We start from the raw sequence: 23529 nt of genomic DNA on the forward strand, positions 1-23529 counted from the left end.
GCTTTGAAAATGTTTTGCGATGTTTAAAGAATGAATAATTATGGAACACAAATCTCTGCGGTCGATTTTATAAATAATCCAGATTAGAAATGATTAGATTTTATTTTGTTGAGTGAAAGTTTAATGGTTCATTCATTCAAGCTTTTGTTCTGAGCAGGTCAGAGAGATGAAAACAGCTGCTTCCTGTTTAATGACACAGTAAAGAGATCAGCTGGTATCTGAGGGACCAGCAGCTGGAGAAGAAGAAGAAGATGGATGATGAATATTTACAGATTTCTTTGAATATTTTCCCGTCTGATCAGTTTTGAGTGAACGATCCAAAATGCTCACAGAGACCCAGAATAGCCAAAGCCCCCACCCACCCACCCCTACCCCTAGCTGCAGTGGCGGATCTAGGATTTTTCTGATTAAGGGGCCATCAAGGGGCCACAGTATTCATAGAGGGGACAAGTATTTGTGGTAGATGCACCGATTTCAGAATTCAGTGAACTTATATGCCATTTCACTAAATAACAATATCAAACATTTCATACATTACAGCATTAACTGTTGTTGCTCTGCCTAAATGATTTCTGACCTGATGAAAAGGGACTGGAGGTGTCCTGCTCCTAACCAGCCTCTGGTCTGCTGTGTCCTGCTGCTCTCTCCCTCCTCTCACCCTGCTCATCTTCAGCTGGCAGACTAACTCTTTTGCTCAAAAACTGCTGAACTGTGGACTGGCATCGGTTGTCGGTTAAAAAAACTTTCTCCACGAGATCGTTCAAATCTTCTTTTTCTTCTCTAAGCTTTATTCACACTGAACATTCCTATTTGGCTCATTAGCACTACTGGTGTTTCAGCACGGAATTGCATCCACCTATAATTTGATCCTCGCTCTCAGACAAACAACAGATGAGTGACTGGAAAGGGGCACTTCAGGGGGCCAATCAGATTTCAGATGGGGCCAATGCCCCTGTGGCCCCGCCCCTAGAACCGCCCCTGCCCAGCTGATTTCAGAATGCTCTGTATAACAATGACACACGTTTCTGTTTCACTGACAGCATTTAACAAACTTTATTGTGAAATGAAACTTTCTGACATTTATTCTCTGAGATTTTGTCTTCAGCTCGAGTCTCGATTAGTGGGAAAATTTCCTGATTCAACTTTTCTTCTGTTTGCATCAAATTCATCAGTTCATCAAATAAAATCAGTCGCTGATCGACTCAGTTTGATTGACGGAACAGATGATCAGAGGAGCAGAATTTTCACCATCATCATTCAGAAAGGGACTGAATAATGGGTGGAGTTTGTGAGTGAAGGAGCAGCCAGTAAAGGAGTAGATCAGAGCTGCAGCATCTACATCATAGAAGGAGACCAGACCCTCCTCATAATCCACAAACACCCCCACCTTCTCAGGACCAGGCTGAAGACAGAGACTGACGCGTGGATCATCAAGAGCTTTGTACTCATTTTCATTTCTGAGCCACACAGTCCAGAAACCATCCTGAGGACTCGCTGTGATGTCTCCCTTCCTGTTGATGGACTCTCTGGCCACTCCTAAATCCCAGCCAATCTTTCCTTTAACCTGAACCTCAAAGTAAAATCTGCCTGAAGAGAAACTCTGCTTTCCTAAAACACAAACGCACTGAGAAAATCTCTCTGGGTTGTCTGGACGTTTCTTCTTCACATCACCATGATTCACTTGTTTTCCATCATCAGACAGGATGAGTTTAGGATGTGCTGTATCAGGATCAAGAGTCACATCCACTGCATACTGCTGGACCCTCCTCAGCTCAGCCTCAAGCAGCTTCTTCATGTCTTTCCTGAGTGTGTCCTCCAGCTGAGCCACAGCTCTCACCACAGTCCCCTCATATGATGGTGGATGGATGCTGACCTCTGTCCAGTCCTTGGTGGGTTGAGCAGCTTTGAGGGAGGAGAAGCTTTGGAGGAGGTGGAGGTGGTCTTCAGAGCGTGAGAGCTGCTCCACCTCAGAGCTTCTCTTCATCAGCTCAGAGACTTCCTGTTCCAGATCTTTGATGAGACCTTCAGCCTGTTTCTCTGTTGCTTCCTGTTTGTCTTTGATCTCCTTCATGAGCTCCTTCAGGCCTCTCTCAACAGACTCCATCAGAGCAGTGAAGACCTGAACACCTTCTGCTTCCTCTCTGTCTGCAGCATCTTTGCTCATCTTCACTGACTCTCTGATCTGCTGAATCTTCAGTCGTCTCTTCTGGATCATCTGCTGAATTTCAGCCTCTGTCTTCCCCAGCTCTGCCTTCTTTCCTTCATATTCTTCACTCAGAGGAACAAACTCATGGTTCTTGTGGTCTAAAACAGGGCAGAGCGCGCAGACACATGTCTGGTCGGTCTTACAGAACAGCTCCAGAGGTTTATCGTGCTTCGTGCACATCATTCCTTCCAGGTTCTCCTCAGGCTCCACCAGCTGATGCCTTTTCAGACCTTTTGTGGTCAGATGAGGCTCCAGGTGAGTCTGACAGTAGGAGGTCAGACACACCAGGCAGGACTTCAGGGCCTTCAGTTTGGTTCCAGTGCAGATGTCACAGAGAACTTCTCCTGGTTTGGCAGCTTGTTGCTCTGAGCTGCTGCTGCTGGCTTTCTGCTGAGCTTCACGTCTGAACTGAGCAACCATCTCAGAGATGAAGGTGTTGACATGAAGCTCGGGTCTCATCTTGAACACCTTATTACACATGGGACACTGAGATATGACATTCCTGTCCCAGTCCCAGTGATGCAGGTCTTGCAGAAGTTGTGTCCACATGGTGTGCTGACTGGATGAGTGAACACATCCAGACAGATGGAGCACAGAAACTGATCTTCAGATCGCAGATTGCTGGCAGCAGACATGTCTGCACTCTGAGGGAGGAAGAAGAAAAACACACTGGATTTAAACTTCAGGTTAAAGTTCATCTTTAAAAAGAAAGAAACCAGTGTCAGTATTCAGGATGTCAAAATACCACTTTTTTATGTCTGATACAATACCAATATTTTACATTTGGATATCTGCCAATACCGACACAAATCCGATCTTTTCCAAAAACAATTGTTTTTAAATGCCAGGATACATATACAAGTCAACAGTCTCTCACACAACAATCGCTCTATCACCTGAATCCTGTTGCTCCTATGTGAGAAGGTGATGCATTGGCTTATTGCATGTTACAAATTTTATTAGGGCTGCAACTATTGATTATTTTAGCAATTGAGTATTCTAACAATTATTCCATCGATTACTCAAGTAATTGGATACGAAACTTTTTTTGTATTAACAGTTCATCTGCATATTTTAACTTCCATACTGCAGTTTTTCCCTGTGTGAAACAATCAGGGTGGATGGAGCAGCTACAAAGTTCTCTTTTCTTCACTTACTGATCAGGTGGTTGATGAAGGACTTCCAGCTGCTTCCCAGTAACAGACAGGCTATAAAGATGAGGAGTCAGAAGATTTTACTGGAACTTAAGTCTCCTGTACAAAAGAAAAAGACAACCTTGGGTTCATCCTATATTACAGACAAGGACACAGCATGGTGAATATCATCATTGATATGATGGCGCCAACAAGTTCCCATACAGGTGCCTTTTCATGTGTATTCATGTGTATCTCGATAATCACTGTGTGAAGTGTCATATAATATAGGAAAGTCAAACACAGCTAAAACGATGCTTTCCTTCCTGCTGAAAGTGTTGCAGACTGCAGCGTGTAGCATACTCTCCGCTCATTGGTCAGTCAATGAAACCCTCGCTGATTGGTTTTAGTGCCATGTGACAGCGACAAAAGTAGAACATTTTTGGACTTTGTCGTGTCGCCTGCCTGTGTGTGCATGTCTACATGTACGAAATTTTACATACACGAGTTTCGCCGGTCGCTTGACCGGAGAAGGGCAAGCGATTGTCGCCTCATCGCACAAGTTCCATAGGAAGTAAATGGAGAGGGAGCGACGTCGCTCCCCGTGTGTCGGGCCTCTTAAAGGGAATCTATCGCAGTGATGTAGAACTTTTTAGAATCTGAGTTTTTTTCTAACTCTTGATCCACATTCCAGTCCAGTAGGTGGCGGTAATGCAGCTCTAAGCTGGTTTGCAAACACCATTAAGCTCACAAGAAGAAGAAGAAAAAGAAGACGATGATGGAGAACTGTAAGGCAGCTAATGTGGGTGAAACTGAGTCACCTGAGCACTGCTGAGTTAAACAAAGCATCGAAGCAACAAATTTTCTTCGAGGATATTCGAGTTACTCAAAGGATCATTTCAGCCCTAAATTTCATCAAGTATTTTTGTGATATTTAATTGATTGAATTGCATTTTTTATTCCTTCCCGATATTCAATCCAGTAATTTAGGTCAGGAATGGATCGATACTGATACTGAATATTGGATCAGTGCATCCCTAGTCAGTATTGAATGCTTTACATGTGTCTATGAGCAGTTTGAGTTATTGGTGCTCTGCTGATATGGGATTTATTTCCTTGTAAAAAGCAGAGTGAAGCAGTTTAACCCTCTGAATGACCAAACCTGCAGGTGAGAGTCAAAGGTGGAAATCACCAAAATGATACAATTTTTTTGCCGCAACAGGTGTGATTAGCAGATTTTCAGCTTACTGATGATTTTTGAACAATGTGTGATGGACATTTTTGTTCCAACAATCAACCAAATCTGAGTCTGACAATGTGACAGCTTCAGAATCCTAATTTACCATTTTTATGCTTCACATAAAAATGGTAAATGGACTCGACCTTATAGTACTTTTCTGCTCTAACCGAGCACTCAGAGCACTTATACAACACATTCACCCATTCACACAAGCACTTCCATATGTATCTAAGTGCTTACTGTCTAACATTCACACTCCAACACTTGCGTCGGAGACCAACGTGGGGGTCAGTATCTTGCCCAAGGATACTTTGGCATACAGCCCAGAGCAGCCTGGAATCAAACCCCCAACCTTCCAATTAGTAGATGACCTGCTCTACCTCCTGAGCTACAGCCACCCCAAAAATTGTAGTTCACGTCAACCATTTAGCAGCACTGCAGAAAAAAATAAACCACTAAATAAAAAAAATATTTGATAATCAGACTAAACATATAGATTTAGTCTGTGTAGGTTCTCTGGAGCTTGAAAAAGGGCAACTGGACCTCTTTTTGTTTCTTGAAGATGTTTCACTGCTCATCCAAAAGTCTTCTTCAGTTCTCAAACCAAAAGGTGTATTTAAACCCCAGTAGGCATAGTCAGAGTTACAGGTTACATTAGTGCAGCAGAGATGAGTTTGAATCAAAGCTGCTGATGCTGAGATTCATTCACTGAATCCAACATTTCTACAGCCTGTATGCTGTCAGTGTAGGGGATGGAGATCAGCTCAGAGAGCTGTGAAATACTGGGTTACATCTTTGTGAGTTCACTTCATCCACACAGAGCAGTAAACCTCAGAGCAGCAGCAGCAGGTCAGCTGATCACAGCCTGCACACCAACATCATTTACTGCAGCTACAATAGAAAGCTGTGATTCTTCTCCCCATGCAGAGCCACTACAGCTGATCTTAGGGTTCCTCCACCTTCTGAATCCCACTGTAACCCCTGAGTATCCTCATGTTGGTGTTTAGGTGGAGGCACAGTCACCCTCTACTGTGGAGTAGGGTTTAATCCCGGGACCCCCGGGAAATGCGATCAGAACCATTTCCCAAATTCCGGGAAATGTTAAGACGGGAAACCGGGAAAAAAATATGCCTGCCCTGAACAATAAAGAAATATCTGTTTAACTTCGAGTGTTTCTTTTCCTCGTTTGCAGCCGCTTACTAACAATCATGAATTAGGATACGGGCCTAATGTGTGAAGAAAGTATCATGAAATAGATTACTTTAACATATTTCACTTTTAAAATGGAGTTGAGTAAAATGTATATTTTTTAGGCTATAAGGATCGGCCAGTTTTTCAAAAGACGATTCACAACGAACCTACTTTAACCCTCAGACACGGTGTTATAAATTTGCTGTTGCCAGAATGGCAATGACCAAGTCGTAGTGCATTACTCAAGCCCCTGTGTTATGTCATATTATAGTGTAGTACGGTAGTTAACTTTTCAATGACTATTACAGCGTTCCACTTGTGGAACGGTGTGCACGACAGCACCAGTGGCTGAGCCTTTATCAATGCTGTGTGGAGATGAACCGTATTGTTTTGCACCAGCAATTGTAAAATATCTTGGTACATGTTCCATGTACAATGGAGGAATATTCAAATTATATTTGTGAAGGGAGCGTTGAGGAATGATACAACACCGCAGAGCTCGAGCACTCGAATGCCGAGATGTAGGTTTTATTGCATTAATCAAGCCAACGTTGCCCCCTACTGGGCATAACAGGACATAGCTGGAAAGCTACCTCTACAATATCACAATAGGTTAAGGCCGACACAGGCTACAGAAGGCCTAATTAAAATAAAATTCAAAAAACTTTTTCCCGGGAAATGGCTCGTCTTTTCCTGGGATTTGATTCATGTCATTTACGGGAAAAATATTAAACCCTACTGTGGAGGACACAGAGAATAGAGCTGTGTTTAAATTCCCTTTCACAGTTTGTGTCCTACAGAACAGATTCAAGCTGAGTGCATTCATTAGGATTAAAATTTAGATTGGAAAAATGTTTCTATTCTCATGTAATATTATTTATATTATTACAATAATTCAGGTTCAGGTAGCTTTACACAAAAATAACTGATAGAAATGAGCTACTTTTACTTTACTCTGAGTACATTTCAGAGCCTGTACTTTCTTTATTTTTACTTGAACCAGTACTTCAAATTTTTACCAAAGTATTTTTTTACATAAGCACTTGTACTTCTACTTAAGTATAAAATGTCAGTACTTTTGCCACCTCTGGTATTTGCCAAAGATTTACAGAGAGGTGCACTGTCTCACTTCCCCCCTTTTTTTTTTTAAATAATATTTTTATTGATTACTTATTTTTCCCACATAATAAAGAAAAAACAAACCAAAAAAAAAATAAAGAAAAAAACACAACAACCACCTCCCAACCTAACACACAACAGTGGGAGGACACAAAACAACAGGTGGTATATCAGAACATATACATAAAATACATACAGAGTGCATATTATTTAAATCTCTAACTAAGTACTGGTTGCCAAATATTATAAAACACACTTTCTCGGTTAGTCAAGATGAATCTGATTTTCTCCAGATGAAGCACGTTTCCTAATTCTCTCATTTCAAAAGAAGGCGGTTTGTCTGATTTCCAACAGAGCAATATCACCTCACTAGTGTAGACCATGACATAACCTGTGCCTCTTTCTTGTCCCTCACCCCTCCTGGTTCAGTCAGTCCAAACAACGCTGTAAGGGGGGTACATGGGACCTCCCTACCAACTGCCCCAGACAAAAATTCAAACAAGTGACACCAAAAGGACCCTAGTTTTGGACACTGAAAAAAAAGATGAGCCAAAGTCCCCTGATCCTTACAACACTTAACACAGACAGTGGAAACATCCTTATATATATTTTTTAATTTAATGGGAGAAAAGCTTGGGTCATGCTAAGGGAAAGTGGAGCGGTGGAGACAGTCAGCTGTTCCTGTATCTCTGATTAGGGAAATCATGCAGTGATGCTGCAGCTCTTCTGTGGAAGGTAAATCACTGATGTGGATATCAGAGTGTTCAGATCACTGAAACAGACACACTGGACTGGCCGAAGGCTGTGATCGAGGAGACACGCAGCTGTCATCCTGCTACGTGTTTACACGAAGGCAGGCATTGTTTAAGCTTTGTGTAGGCTGTATGCTGTAGTGTCACACTATAAATAAAATAACATAAAAAATAAGAGGCTGTACAGTAAAGGAAAACTTAAAACATAAGGAAAACATACAGTAATAGGATGTGCAACTGAGTAGTATAATTTGGGGGAAAAAGAACAAATTTACAGAATAAAATTATTTGAAAAAATGTACAGACTGATGTAGTGACAACCAACAATCATGTTCCAACTAATAAAGCCGCCTGTTACAGCACAAAGTAACCGAATTTTGTCATTAACTCTGGCTCTGACTTTGGGTAACCGGAAGTATAAAACCGAACAGCGGAAGTAGCCGTCTGTCATGGAGCCTACATGTGCTCTTCCAGAAACCCGTGGATTGAACAGTGTGACTGTGATGATCAGCATGAAATGAACAGAGTGAACTGCAGATTTGTGTGGAAACAGGAAATGTGATCAGCTGCACTCACCACTGTTGCTGAGAGGACCCTGATGGACTCTGTGAATCTTCTTTTAGAGACAAACAGGACTCGACTGCAGCTCTGCTGCTGCTGCTGCTCTCTCACACTTTCACTTTCACTTCTGGAAAATGAGCTGAACTTCTCATATTTCAGATGTTGCTCCGCCTCTTCCTGCAGCTGTTGGTCTGTGTTTGCTGCCTCTCCCTTCACAGGAATCAGTCAGTTTATACTCAGTGACTTTGTGCAGCAGGTGGGAGGAGTGAGGAGTGCTGTGAGGGTAAAGGTCACACAGTAATGATGGCCTCAGGTGATCAGAAGAAACTCACCTGGATTTCCTTTTTCCACAGCAGACTGAGAGCCTCTGGTGGCCACTGAAGGAGGTCACAGATGTTCTCTCTGAGCTGAAACGATGGTTTAAACTGAAAATGTTAGAAATGAATTCTTTAAAGCTCTGATCTCCTTCCAGCTGCTTCCTGTACCACCTCTTTAGTTTCTGTTAAAGCAGCAGAGTCCTGACAGGGTAGATCCTCATGCCCTCACTAACAGCACTGTCCTCAGGGAGGGGGCACCTCCAGCATGAATTATCCCTTTATCCATGAGACTGTCAGCCGCTGCTTTAAAACCACCAGCCTCAGATGATGGAGGCTGTCACAGTCCTGGGTTGTTGATCCAGTGTCTTGTGTTTATGGATTTTCTATTTTTGTTTTATTCTGAATATTTTCTGATGGATGGATGGATGGATGGATGGATGGATGGATGGATGGATTTGAGTGATCGATCTGGACCTTCTCGTGTCTATAATCACTGTTTTGAATGAACAGTCTCTTTCATATTTATATTTTCTGAGAGCTGAAATGTTGCTGACTTTATTCTGCTGGTGTGTAACAGGTTGCTAATAAACAGCTGCCATCTGAAGCACTGATTCCCAAAGTGTGGTCCGGGGGCCCTTGGTGGGCCACGGAGGTACTGCATGTGGGTCGCAGTTGTAATGTGTTGTTGAAAAGTGCGTATGTGGTACGCGTTCTGTATGTCCCTAATGGGTATCCGTGCCTAGCTGTCGAGGTAGTTAGGAAAGGCATCCTGCCATTTTGTTCATAATAAAGAAAGCGCCAGTTGAGAGCAAGCTCCCGCCTCGTTCCTGTCTATTTAGTACACAATATAAGTACATTACATGGTGTCAGAAGTCTATTAAGAACGGCAACCATGCCGCCATGACTACACAGTTTGAACACCCAAAAATTGACTGGGATGCCGCGGATTTATATCAGGAATTTCAGCGGTTCAGCTGCCACGTTAGCTTCGTGTTCGCAGGACCCCTCGCCGCGCTGGGAGTGAAACAGAAAGCCGGCTGGCTGGGTACGTGGACAGGCGAGCAAGGGAGAGAGATTTACAAGACTCTTCAGGCGGCAGATGGCGAAAAAGACGACCCCACGAAAGTGCTGGATAAGTTCGCCGGGTACATCAGACCGAGAAAAAAAAATGGATCGCCAGACACCGCTTCAAGCAGAGAAAGCAAGGCACAACAGAAAGTTTTGACCACTTCGTGAAGGACCTGAAGCTGCTTCTAATGGACTGTGAGTATCCAAACGCAGATGACATGCTGATCGATGCAATAATAGCAGGAGTCAGAGAGAAACGTGTCCAGGAGAGACTGCTGGATAAAGGTGAGGATTTGACACTGGCTAAAGCAGTTGAAATTCCCCAGCAATACGAAATGTCTCAAATACAGATGCGAATTGTTAGAGAGGAAGATGCACAGGTGGCGCATGTGTCAACCAGACCGAAGCACTATAACCAAAACAAAAAGATTTACAGTCACAAGCAGCATAAGCCCACACAACCAATGCAAACTGCACCAAATAAAAGAAATAATTGTTCAAGATGCGGTAAAGACCCCAAACACAATTGGAATGGAGGAAAATGCCCAGCAAAAGGCTCTTTATGTTCATGCTGTCAAAAACCAAATCACTGGGCATCAGTCTGCCGAAGCCGATTAGTAGGTGCAGTTAATGTAGAGTCAACGTCTTTACAGAGCCAAGAGGACATTCTGGACATAAACCTGACAACAGAGGATGTTCCCACATCAATGCTTACAGATGATAAGTGGTTGGTGGACATTTATGTCCTGTCTCACAAAGTGCAGTTTAGAATAGATACAGGTGCAAAATGCAATACTCTGACTCTGAACTGTTATCAGCTGCTGAACCACATGGGGGAGCTAAAGAGTTCCAAAAGAGTGCTGAGAACCTACTCAAATCACACACAAAAACCAGTCGCTGCTGTCGACCTTCCACTAAAGTATAAGGACTGTAAATGCACAGCAGAGTTCGAAATAGTGGACAATGCACAAGAGAATGTGCTCAGTGGCACAACAGCCGAGGCCTTTGGGTTAATTGCTAGACTGGACTCTCTAAAAGTCGGCAGAGTGGCAGACCATGTGAGCACAGTTAACAACACCGCCACAAACCCGAGCCCACCTGCCGGTCTAGAAAACTTTCCTGAACTAACACGTACTACAGGAACACTGCCAGGCAAATATACAATAAAGATCGACCCTGAAGCAAAACCAGTGGTGCATCCTGTGCGCCGACAACCAGTAGCCCTCAGAGCAAAGATAGTGAATAAGCTCAATGAGATGGTAAATGATGGCTACATCACCAAAGTCAACCGATCAACTGAGTGGGTGAGTTCTATGGTTGTGGTCACAAACAAAGACAAACTCCAAGTGACCTGAACCATGCTATCAAACGGGAACATTACCCAATGCGCACAATCGAAGAGGTTGTATCTACTATGCCCAATGCAAAGGTGCTCTCTGTACTAGATGCAAAGTCAGGCTTCTTGCAGATTGAGTTAGACGAAGCATCATCTTTCTTGACAACATTCAACACCCCTATAGGGAGGTTCAGATGGCTGAGGCTACCCTTTGGCATAAAGTGCGCACCGGAAATATTCCAGCACATCATGGACCAGATGCTGGAGGGCATCAGTGGGGCAACTGGCATAATGGATGACATTCTCATCGCAGCACCCACAGTGGAAGAGCACAACAAAATACTCAGAAAAGTTGTAGAGAGAGCCACGAGCTACAATGTGAGGCTAAACTTCAGCAAATGCCACATCCGGCAGCCAGCAGTGCCATATGTAGGACATTTAATAACAGCTGATGGATTAAAACCAGACCCTGCTAAAACAGAAGCTGTGTGATGCATGCCACCACCAACTGACAAAGAAGATGTTCGCCGCTTCTTGGGATTTGTGACATATTTGTCCAAGTTCATTCCAAACCTTAGTGAGATCGATGCTCCCTTAAGACAACTTATAAAAAGTGATGTGGAGTTCTCATGGGATCCAGCACAGCAGCAGGCATTTGACAGACTTAAGCGCTTATGCACTCGTCACCCTGTGCTGAAGTTTTATGATGTGACAAAACCCATGGAAATGTATTGTGATGCAAGCAGCACAGGACTGGGAGCTGTTCTGATACAGGATGATCAACCAGTCGCCTTCTCATCTAGGTCAATGACTGATGCTGAGACGCGCTATGCACAGATTGAGAAGGAGATGCTCTCCATTGTTCATGCCTGTGCCAAGTTTCACCACTACATAATAGGGAAACATGTCACAATATACAATGACCACAAGCCACTGGAGGACATCTATAAGAAACCGTTACTGTCACCTCTGATGCGCATACAGAGGATGCGCTTGCGGCTGCAGTGGTATGACATGACAGTTAAGTACAGAAGAGGGAGCTCCCTGATACACTGTCCAGGGCACAGCTGTCAGATAAGACCCCCAGAGGCAGGCAGCCTGGAATGTGTCTCAATGCTCAACTTTCTGTCTGTAAGTAACGACAAGTACACTGAACTGCAGAAATGCACAAAAGAGGAATTAAGTCCTCTCCAGCAAATCATCCAGCAAGGTTGGCCAGACAACAGGAGGGAACAACCCATCCCTATTCAGCCGTACTGGGACTCAAGAAGTCAGCTGGCTGTAACCGACGGCGTAGTGTACAAAGGAATGCGCATCGTTGTCCCCCCCACCATGCGAAGACACATGCTGGAGCTAATACACCAGTCTCACCTGGGCATGGTGAAGAGCAAACAACGAGCACGTGAAGTGTTATATTGGCCAGGTATGAGTGCCGAAATTGAAGACGTGAACAGAAATTGTTGTAAGTGCGCTGAGATTCAAAACAGACTTCCTAAGCAGCCACTCATTCCAACAGAAACACCTGAGCTACCATTTGAAGTAGTGGCCTCTGATCTGTTTGAGTTTGAGGACAAAGAGTACATCATACTAGTGGACTATTATTCTAAATACATTGAGGTTGAACTGTTAAGAGACCAGTGCAGACGCACTACTATTGAAGCCCTGAAATCTCAGTTCAGCAGACATGGAATCCCTGCCATTCTACGGACAGATAACGGCCCGCAGTAGGCTTCTGAGGAGTTCAAAGAGTTCTGCGAAAGCTACAGCATTATACATAAAACATCTTCACCTCACGTGCCACACTCCAATGGTGAAGCAGAGCGGGCAGTACAAACAGTTAAGAGACTGTGGAGCAAAGCAATTCAATTCAATTCAATTCAATTTTATTTATATAGCGCCAAATCACAACAAACTGTCGCCTCAAGGCGCTTTGTATTGTGGGTAAAGACCCTACAATAATACAGAGAAAACCCAACAGTCAAAACGACCCCCTATGGGCAGCACTTGGCGACAGTGGGAAGGAAAAATTCCCTTTTAACAGGAAGAAACCTCCAGCAGAACCAGGCTCAGGGAGGGGGGGTCATCTGCTGAGAGGGGGCTGAGGGGAGAGAAAAGACATGCTGTGGAAGAGAGCCAGAGATTAATATCAATTAATGATTAAATGCAGAGTGGAGGATAAACAAAGTAAATAAGGTGAATGAGAAGAAACAGTGCATGTGGCTGTAGCTCAGTAGGTAGAGCAGGTCACCTACTGATCAGAAGGTCAGCAGGTTCGATTCCTGGCTACTCCAGGCTACATGCCAATGTATCCTTGGGCAAGATACTTAACCCCAAGTTGCTCTCCGACCGTCCCGTCGGAGTATGAATGTGTGTGAATGATAGTTAATTAAAAAAGCACTTAGCTTAGCAAACATGGAAGTGCTTGTAGGAATGGGAGTGCATGGGTGAATGTAAACATGTTGTAATAGCGCTTTGAGTGCTCATACTGAGTAGAAAAGCGCTATATAAGAGCTAGTCCATTTACCATTATGTGAACCCCCCAGCAGCCTAGGCCTATAGCAGCATAACTAAGGGATGGTTCAGGGTCACCTGATCCAGCCCTAACTATAAGCTTTATCATAAAGGAAAGTTTTAAGCCTAATCTTAAAAATAGAGAGGGTGTCTGTCTCCTGAATCCAAGCTGGAAGCTGGTTCCACAGAAGAGGCGCCTGAAAGCTGAAGGCTCTGCCTCCCATTCTACTCTTAAGTATCCGAGGAACCACAAGTAAGCCAGCAGTCTGAGAGAGAAGTGCTCTGTTGGGGTGATATGGTACTATGAGGTCTTTGAGATAAGATGGGGCCTGATTATTCAAGACCTTGTATGTGAGGAGAAGGATTTTAAATTCTATTCTAGATTTAACAGGGAGCCAATGAAGAGAAGCCAATATGGGAGAAATCTGCTCTCTCTTTCTAGTCCCTGTCAGTACTCTAGCTGCAGCATTTTGGATCAGCTGAAGGCTTTTCAGGAAGCTTTTAGGACAGCCTGATAATAATGAATTACAATAGTCCAGCCTAGAAGTAATAAATGCATGAATTAGCTTTTCAGCATCACTCTGAGAAAGGATGTTTCTAATTTTAAAAATATTGCACAAATGCAAAAAAGCGGTCCTACATATTTGTTTAATATGTGCATTGAAGGACATATCCTGGTCAAAAATGACTCCAAGATTTCTCACAGTGTTACTGGAGGCCAAAGTAATGCCATCCAGAGTAAGTATCTGGTTAGACACCATGTTTCTAAGATTTGTGGGGCCGAGAACAAGAATTTCAGTTTGATCTGAATTTAGAAGCAGGAAATTAGAGGTCATCCAGGCCTTAATATCTTTAAGACATTCCTGCAGTTTAACTAATTGATGTGTGTCATCTGGCTTCATTGATAGATAAAGCTGAGTATCATCTGCATAACAATGAAAATTGATGCAGTGCTTTCTAATAATACTGCCTAAGGGAAGCATGTATAATGTAAACAACAACCCAGTCCTGGGTTGTTGATCCAGTGTCTTGTGTTTATGGATTTTCTACACTGTAAAAAGGGATTTGGGGTTTTAGTCAGCTGGGCTCATGTATTTATGCTGAGTGAACTCAGTGCCCATTACAACTAACGAAGATGAGTTACAACAACTTCAAATTGAAAAAATACGTAAAAACTCAAAATCATCCGTTCAGTTAACTAAAGAAATCGCGTTAGGATTCGTATTTTATGTAATACGCATGCGCCCTTAATATAACGTCATGGTCACATGATGCTCACAGTCGCGGGTCACATTTGAAATTTAGCGAAGAACCTGGCAGCCATGTTGGTTAAGAAGTGGACTGTACGTTATTATCAAGTAAGTATTTCTAGCTTTTTTATTCCGAAGCATTAAACATCCATACTCTGCCTCAGTCAGTCACCACAACTTTTAATGCATATTTCATGTTTAGTTCGTTGTGGCTTTAGGCAGTACAAGCTTGCTCGCTGGTTAGCTAGCTTGCAAAACCTGTTGACTTAATGTCAGATTTGATTAAATCTGCGGTTAGTTTTGGTGAGCGTATATAGTCTTTATTGTAAATATTTCCCTTCTTGATATTTAGCTGTCTCGGATGCATGCACAAACCGTTGCAGCTCCACCTCCCTCTGCAGAAAGGGTTTCTGCATTTTGTACTGAACAAACAAAAACGGCTGTGGGTGATTTGACGAGAACGCGCGCACATGCACACGCCTGTCTGTACTGATGACTGAAGTTCTGTAATGTGATGTTAAAATTATATTAGTGTGCATGCTGTAAAGGTTGCTGCATGTCTCTTAGAATGGAACCACCATCATCATCATCATCTTAACGTCCTCTCCTCCTGTCTGCTGTCAGCGGCAGGAGGAGGAGAGTTTGGTTTTCTCCATCATGGCTTTGAAACTTAAATTCAGTTCTGTGAGATACAGAAATTGGGTGACACTGTATATAACCACAGTTAATAATTGGTGAATTGATAGTTTTACTTTTCATAAATGATATTATTATTGATATTAAATAGGAGTACTAATATTAATAATGTAATTACTTTGTTTCTCATTAAGTCATTTTGTGACACAAACTATATGTTATATAGTATATATAATAAAATACACACATCATTGTATCATATTTCATAAGGCATGACAATCAGCTCTGACAGTATAATTTATAAAAATCAAATTATGGCAGCACTAATTACTGGTTCAAAGAAGGTGCTAATTATTGAATTGTTTCAATGTAAAAAAATAATACATTAGCTAAAGTTTGTGTATTAAGTTATCAAAGTGTTACAGTGTTACAGATAGTTTGATCATCTCTTTCTCTTTGTGCAGTTGCAGTTTTTTAGAAGCCAAGCTGCAGTCTACACACAGAAGCAAAAGGTATTGCTAAATTTTAATGTATTTGATTTTTCTATTCATTCATATTAATTTTACTACAGTTAAATCATCATTAAAATCAGTTCACTTAACATTATTAATTTTTTTTTCTGTTTTTGCAGTGTTATCAGTTGTCATTCAGTGTAGTTTCTAATAAACTGAAGTGTCTCCATATCTAAATACATTAAAACCTGGAAAACAGTTTTTTTTTCTTCTTAGTAAAAAATGATTTTACGCTTCAATGCAGGCTGTGCATGCAGTCAATGAGGTGGTCTTGCAAGTGTTGTATTTAGAGTACTTTGACTGGGTGAGGACTATTTGGTAATTATGCATTTTTTGAATGTTTGCTAGACATCTTGCTGTAATGTCACCTAACATGGACTAAAATGAAAATATTGTACTAAAATTATGTAATGTCACCTCTTCATATAGGTCCTCATGTAATTCACAAGGCTGATGGACCTCAGTTCATTCTATGAGCATCTGGACAGCCGTCTATTCAGTGGTTCAGGTCAAATGAGGGGGTTAAAGAAATTACATCCATACTGGAACGTCTTCACAAGGATGTGAGTACATTTCTTTACTTTGAAATTGTTTCAGTGCAATAGAGACTTGAGACTAGAGACTTGCCAGTATACTCAGTGTTTGTCACAAGCACAGATAAATGGGGAGGATTGCATCAGGAAGAATATCTGGTGTAAAATCTTTGCCAAATCAAACATGTAGATCAGCAAGAATGAGAATTCTATACAGCATCAGCTGGGGTTGTCTTATGCAGAGCTGTAGCAGCTACAGATAAAGCCGAAGAGCCATACCATGAAGGTATGGGAAAGAGTTGTAGAAGAGAGGTGACGGTCAGTGAGCAGCAGGATGGTTTCATGCAGAAAATGAGCGCAACAGTAGAAAGCCAGTAGAAGAGTGAAGGGGGAGGTTTACAAGATGGTAGTGAGACCTGCTGTGATATGTGGTTTGGAGACGGTGGCTCTGGCAAAAAGACAGGAGGCAGAGCTGGAGGTGGCTGGGTTGAAAATGTTCAGCTCTCCATTGGGAGTGACCAGGATGTAGAGGATCAGAAATAGTGACATCAGAGGGAAACAACTTAGTCTCCAAACTGCTTAAACTGAGCAGCTTGGAGACAAGATTAGAGAGGCAAGGCTGAGATGGTTTGGACATATGCAGAGAAAGGATAGTGGATATACTGGACAAAGGAAGCTGAAGATGGAGCTGCAAGGCAGGAGGAAGACCTCAGAAGACTCATGGAATGAGGACATGCAGAGGGTTGGCATGGCAGACGAGGATGCTCGGGATAGGGTGGCATGGAGGCAGATGATCCACTGTGGTGACCACTAAACGAAGCAACTGAAAGAAGGAGAATGTATCAATAGGGATAAGGCAGGAGGAGGAAAGATGGAAATGAAAGGAGTGAAGCGGATGGGAATTAGGAGAGCGGGTGAACCTAAATACTAAAAAGGTAGATTTAATGTTGCCAAGTCCCTTCTCTGTTCTACTTGTCTTAATCATGTAATGCTTCCTTGATTTATTTTTTCTTTTACATTTATTATTAGTTTGTATATAAAAATATTTTTTATTGAATAAATATTGTCTTGTAAAATTCAAGCATCACAGTGTGGAACCAAAATGTGTCCTTGAAATCACTTGTGGACTGATGGGCTCATATAATTCTGATGGCAGCTGTATGCCCTGTTGGCAGGCATCGAATCAAAGACAGTTGGGCAGCAGCACTGCAGAGCCTACCAGGGTACATGAGGAAGAATCCTGCATTCCTGAAGATGTGTGAGGTAAGAGTTTATCATTTAAAATCAGACAAAAAACAAAACTAGTTCACAGTGAGCAGGGTAACACTTGTGCCCCCTGGATGCTGAATGATATGACAAAGGATTACATAAGCACTGACACCTTTGTTTTGTTTTTCATGAAGCCTACAGATCCTGAAGACAACATCAAGGGAATGATCACTGGAAGATGACGATGAGAGGGAACCTCTTCCAGCTTCCTACAACGATGTCGACATTGTAATCGAGGAAAAACTCGTCATCCGTCACCTGCGTGATGCCCCCAAAGCTTTTGTGAACCTGATGGGACTGCTGAACATTCTGAACCTTGAATGTCCAAAAGACTTGAAGTACACTTTTGAGGTAATCCAGCACCTTTTTATGGGAGTGACTTTTGACTTGTGTACTGCAGGAGTCCACTCTGAAGAATAAATTGCTCAGGGATGGGAAGATGTTTCTGCACTTGTCGTAAAGTTACTGTACTCGTGATGTTGTCCTTTGGTGCCAACATCACTGAAGAGCTTTATAAATCTACTGCTACTACATACTGCAGTTTATTTTATATTCTGTGTGCTCTCAGGAATAACTGTCTTTGAGACATTTGAATTTAAGAATTTTGAACAAGTCTCTTGTTGACATTAATGCAATAAAATTCTTGACTGAAATACATCTTGAGATATTTTTGTGTGCATTATCATTATGTTTAAGATGGATTTGTTCATTGTTGAATTATAGTAGTTTTGTAGGTATTAGTTTTCTCATGGAAATACGCTTTTCCAAAACTTAAACTGTAAAAACGAATTTGTTGACTCAACTTGACTTAGTCAAGTAAGCTTGTTGCTTTGACTCAGTTAAGTTTTGAAAATGTAAAGCTTCAAGTGAACGACACTGAAATAAATGAGTTGATCCAACATGCTGTTTGTTGACTTAACTTTTCATATAAATTAATTTGAACTAAAAATGATTAGTTAGTTGAACTAAAAGCATGTAATCTGAACTCAGTTTATCAAGTTCAGATTACATGCTTTTAGTTCAACTAACTAATCATTTTTAATCCAAATTACTTAACTTTTTATATAAATTCAACAAACTGCATGTTGGGTCAACTCATTTATTTAAGTGTAGTTTACTTGAAGCTTTACATTTTCAAAACTTAACTGAGTCAAAGCAACAAGTTTACTTGACTGAGTCAAGTTGAGTCAACAAATTAGTTTTCAAAGTGTAGTTTTTTTTTATTCTGAATATTTTCTGATGGATGGACAGACGGACGGACGGACGGACGGACGGATGGATGGATGGACGGACGGACAGACGGATGGATGGATGGATGGATGGATGGACAGACAGATGGATGGATGGATGGATTTGAGTGATCGATCTGGACCTTCTCGTGTCTATAATCACTGTTTTGAATGAACAGTCTCTTTCATATTTATATTTTCTGAGAGCTGAAATGTTGTTGACTTTATTCTGCTGGTGTGTAACAGGTTGCTAATAAACAGCTGCCATCTCAAGCACAGATTCCCAAAGTGTGGTCTGGGGGCCCTTGGTGGGCCACGGAGGTACTGCATGTGGGTCGCAGTAACAACAGTATGTACAGTTACATATTTATATGAATTATTTATTCATATGAAAGTGAATTAAACCTGGTAACAGGAAGTGGTAGGTTTGTGATATTATATTGGGTTTATTTTTTATTCAATGAATAAAATGACAAATTTTAAAAATAAACTCCAGGAAATTAATTAATAAGCAGTGGCTGAAACAAATAATAGACAATTAAATAAATACATCAGATAGAGAGCAGACAGATGTTGATCTTATTTATGACCTCCTCGGTCTCAGAGAAGAATATGTTTATCTTATCCTCAAAGGTTTTACCAAAACATGAACATCTGTGTCTGAGGATGAAGGGTGTGCATAGGTCATCACACTCTGCTGCTAAGGAGAATAAAACTGCCGAGTCATGATTAGGAATGAAGACAGGAAGGTGTGTGTGTTTCTTTTATGGAGCTTTTATTGCTGATTGGAGAAGCTTGTGCCATGATGCCGGAACAACCAGTGGACGAACCAATCAGAGAAGGCCAAGTCTAAACCACAGCTCTCTCCATCTGTTTATAAATTTATAGCGCTTGTAGTATAAAATGTTATGTTTAGCTTAGAGCAGTGCTCTTCTGGGGGAGGGGGGGGGGGGGGGGGGGGGGTACAGGCAGCTGCTGGGAACGCCTGTGTCTCTGAACAAGATTTGTCCACATGTACACATAATTCTCCTGATTCTTTAATAGATTAAATGTCATCATTTTTTAATTAAAGTGTTTCAGGTGTCTTCCTTCACAAATAACAAACACACACTGACAGTTACTCTGACCTGCACTGAAGTTCGTATCTGTGATATTAGCACTTTATAGCCAACAGCCTGCACTGCTTATGAAGAAAATATTCAAAGAAAAGATTTCTATCATATTTTATTAGAGTGAATGGTAAATGGACTAGTTCTTATATAGCGCTTTTCTACTCTGAGCACGCAAAGTGCTTATACAACACGTTCACATTTATCCATTCATACAAGTACTTCCATGATTAACTAAGCTGAGTGCTTTTTATTATCTAACATTCACATCCTGCCCAAAGATACTTTCGCTTGCAGCCCAGAGCAGCCAGGAATCGAACCACCAACCTGTCAGTATTTAATTTGTAGAGTTTACAGTCGTGTTTATGTCAGAGCAGCTCTCATCATTCATAACACAGTTTCAGTTTAAGGCGACTGAACAGGTAACGAGACATTTCACAGTGAATTTCTAACCAGAAACCCTGGATGAACAGCCAGGTCCGTTCACTCCTCAAAACCCGCGATGCTGCCTTCAGGTCAGGCGACAGAGCTCTGTACAGTGCTGCTCGAGCTGACCTGAAAAGAGGAATTAAAAAAGCCAAAACGGACTACAGGAGGAGAATAGAGTCCCATCTGTCCAGCAATAACACACGGGAGGTGTGGCAGGGCATTCAGAACATCACAAACTTCAGAGGCTGTGATGTGACTGCAGGAGACCTGAGTGTGTCACTAGCAGAGGAACTTAACTGTTTCTTTGCTCGCTTTGAGATGCCTCAGGACCACCCATCTGCTCCAGTCCTGCCCCCCCCACCAGGCTGCACCCCACTCACTGTCCAGGAGCATGAGGTACGGCGCGTGCTCCTGGCAGTGAACCCCAGGAAGGCTACCGGACCAGACGGAGTACCTGGCAAGGTGATCAGAGCGTGTGCCCACCAGCTCACCCTGATTCTCACCAGGATTTTCAACCGCTCCCTGGCCCAAGCAGTCATCCCCCCCTGCCTAAAAACAGCCACAATCATCCCTGTCCCCAAAAGGTCATCTGTCACCAGCCTAAATGATTACCGCCCTGTGGCCCTCACACCGGTTATCATGAAGTGCTTTGAGAGGCTGGTTCTCCAGCACATCAAAGACCATCTGCCCCCCACTTTCGACACCCATCAGTTTGCATATCGAGCAAACAGATCCACAGAGGACGCCATCGCTGTAGCTCTCCACTCTGTGTTGAGCCACTTGGAGCAGCAGCAGAGCTACGCTCGCATGCTCTTTGTGGATTACAGCTCAGCGTTCAACACAATCATCCCGGACATTCTCACCACCAAACTGCACACCCTGGGCCTCCCCCCTCTCACATGTTCCTGGATCAAGGACTTCTTAACCAACCGGCCCCAGACTGTGAGACTTGGCCCCCATCTCTCCTCCACCCGCACACTGAGCACTGGCTCCCCACAGGGCTGTGTGCTGAGCCCCCTCCTGTACTGCCTCTACACCCATGACTGCAGTCCGGCCCACAATAACAACCTCATCGTCAAATTTGCTGACGACACCACAGTGGTCGGACTCATCTCGAAGGGAGATGAGGCAGCCTACAGAGAGGAGGTCTTGAAGTTGACAGCCTGGTGTTCAGAGAACAACCTGGTACTGAACACCATGAAAACCAAAGAGATCATCATCGACTTCAGGAAGCACAGGACTGACCCAGCTCCCCTCTACATCAACGGCGAGCATGTGGAGAGGGTCCACACCTTCAGGTTTCTTGGTGTCCTCATCTCTGCTGATCTCTCTTGGTCAGATAACATCACAGCTGTTATCAAGAAGGCTCAGCAGCGACTTCACTTCCTGAGGGTCCTCAGGAAGAACAACTTGGACTCAAACCTGCTGCTGACCTTCTACCGCTCATCCATTGAGAGCCTGCTGACGTACTGTATCACAGTATGGTACGGCAGCTGCACTGAGGCAAACAGGGTCAGGCTTCAGAGGGTAGTCAAGACAGCACAAAGAATCGTTGGCTGCCCTCTCCCCTCCCTGATGGACATCTACACCTCCCGCTGCATCAGCAGAGCCAGGAACATCATCAAGGACAGCTCACACCCTGGCTTTGACCTGTTTGACCTGCTGCCCTCTGGCAGGCGCTACAGGTGCATCAAAGCCAGAACAAACAGACTCAGGAACAGTTTCTTCGCCAGAGCAATCACCACCCTGAACTCACACACTCACCCACTGTAACTGTGCAATATTATATTATTCATACTGAACAATATCTGACATTCCTATATTGTGTAATATCCAGTATTCATTCACTAGTGCAATATTCATTCACCAAGTGCAATATTCATCATCTTCATTATTATATGTATACACGCATTTACTTTTCTTACAATGTACAGATGCACCAATGTATGTATATATTTTTATACATTCTATTTTTTGTATATTTTACACATTGTTTATTTCTGTATATCTCTTCATTATATTGATCATACTAGATTATAATATTTTTATAATATTTTTATTTTAGAGAGTTTGATTTTCTGTTACATGGCACTGAACAGGAGTGGCCCTCCAATCTCATTGTACATCCTGTATAATGACAATAAAGGCATTCTATTCTATCTATTCTATTCTATTCAAAATGAAACCAGTCTGAAGCACAATGAAACAGATTTTTCTGGGTTTTCTGTTAAATGTTGTGCAAACCAGGAGAAGCAGGAATGCTGGGAGTTCAGATTCAGAGAGAGATCACTCGTCTCTGACGGTGTGTGTGTGTGTGTGTGGGGGGGGGGTAAAGTCGTGTGGAGCTGCTGAGGTTTCAGAGCCCTGTGGTCTGCACTCGCTCTCAGACAAACCGATGAACGCACTCCTCCCTGAGACGAACTGATGGAGCATCAGCAGACGAGCCTTCGTGGTGAGGACGTGTACAGATATTTAACCCACAGTGATTTGAGAGGAGGAAGCAGCTCGTTTCACCACATGTTGAACTTTGTTTCACTGTCTGATGAACACACTGACACGTGCTGATGGGAAATGTTGCTTTTTTGTAAATATCTTTATTTTTGTATGTTGACCCGAAGTGTCGCCACTCGAGCTTTGACTTTCTTTACAGTGCAAAGATGTGCATGACTCACTGTGAGGTTTCTATGTAGCGGCTCACAGTTCATCATGAAATACCAAATAAACCAATGACTGCTTTACTACCTGCACACCGTGTCCATCACTCACTTTCACTCTCATCACAGTGTTTTTATTGGGAAAATGTAGTTTCTTTATAGGTCACAGCAGCACAAACACGGTCCAGAGGTCCAGTTCAAGGACTCCAGTTAGCTGAGATGAAGCTACAGCCGCCTGTGTCACATCCACCTGTCAGTTAGAGAGGCCACGCCCCTAATAATGCAAACTTTAAGCCTTAATCCAATTTAAACAAGTGAGATACAAACACATTCTCCCCTTGTACAGTTATGAAACAGGACACATTTTGTGCTTTGACAAACAAAAATATAATTTAAACATGAAGGACCAATAACAGAGCCCTGTGGAACACCACGAGCTGTGAGAAAAACACTCAGAGCTCTGATGGTTACTGC

At 42.6% G+C, this 23529-nt stretch overlaps 1 long non-coding RNA gene and 1 pseudogene across 1 annotated transcript; one reads left to right on the top strand and one right to left on the bottom strand.

Moving 5' to 3' along the window:
* Window positions 1–1093: 1093 nt before the first annotated feature.
* On the bottom strand, window positions 1094–8321 carry LOC115776320 (E3 ubiquitin-protein ligase TRIM21-like; annotated as a pseudogene).
* Window positions 8322–16259: 7938 nt separating this feature from the next.
* Window positions 16260–18197, top strand: LOC115776321 (uncharacterized). The gene is made up of 3 exons (XR_004019444.1): window positions 16260–16395; window positions 17541–17628; window positions 17769–18197. It is a non-coding gene; the product is annotated as an uncharacterized LOC115776321 (long non-coding RNA).
* The last annotated feature ends 5332 nt before the right edge of the window (window positions 18198–23529 follow it).

The sequence above is a fragment of the Archocentrus centrarchus genome, unplaced genomic scaffold (genome assembly GCF_007364275.1).
Source record: "Archocentrus centrarchus isolate MPI-CPG fArcCen1 unplaced genomic scaffold, fArcCen1 scaffold_30_ctg1, whole genome shotgun sequence".
Taxonomy (NCBI): domain Eukaryota; kingdom Metazoa; phylum Chordata; class Actinopteri; order Cichliformes; family Cichlidae; genus Archocentrus; species Archocentrus centrarchus.